This window comes from Elephantulus edwardii, unplaced genomic scaffold (genome assembly GCF_000299155.1).
Source record: "Elephantulus edwardii isolate Elephantulus edwardi_28Jun2011 unplaced genomic scaffold, EleEdw1.0 scaffold00120, whole genome shotgun sequence".
NCBI lineage: Eukaryota > Metazoa > Chordata > Mammalia > Macroscelidea > Macroscelididae > Elephantulus > Elephantulus edwardii.
Window position 1 is genome coordinate 5,885,671 of NW_006399870.1, and position 724 is coordinate 5,886,394.

Genomic DNA, 724 nt, shown 5'->3' on the forward strand with positions numbered 1-724 from the left:
AACAACAACATTATTCTTTTGCTGAAAGTTGAAATATGCTAGTGATTTTAGTTCTAGGTTAATGGTGACTAAAAGCCATAATTTTGGTGGTTCTACCAGTAAAGCTGGTCTTTTTTTGAAAGCATGTGAATCTTAATAGTATTTGTCTTTCCAGATATTGACAAGCATGTTTCTGGGACTGAATGTAAAAGGACATTTTGACATTTGAATGTCCACTTAGACCTTCATCTTCTTGAAACTTGGGGATGATATCTAACATGAAAGAATGATTCTCAGATTAGGTTCTAATTTAAAACATCAGTATAAGCCATAGCAATAATCATAATGTCTGGCATATGAAACTAAGAACATTTTTCTATTTAATACATTTCTCAAGTTGTGGAACTACTTTTTTTATATAAAATTGTTTAATTGTGATGTCAACAAAACTTTATAGACAAGTTAGATTTCTATTCATTGTTGCACATTTTACCCTTTCTTCCCCTTCCCCCTTCCCCAGTTCACTTAAAAAAATTAATTTATTATTGTAAAATTACCTCCCTTCCAGTCCTCTTTGCAGTGTACCTCTTATTCTGGGAAGTTGTCATACATATAATGCCTAATAATATATTCCTTTTAAACAGTTATTTCCTTTGTCTCTTCAATGAAGTGTTCATTATCTATACACTCTTATCTTATTGTCCTCCCACCCACCCCCATGCCAGACCTGTTTTATAATTATTGT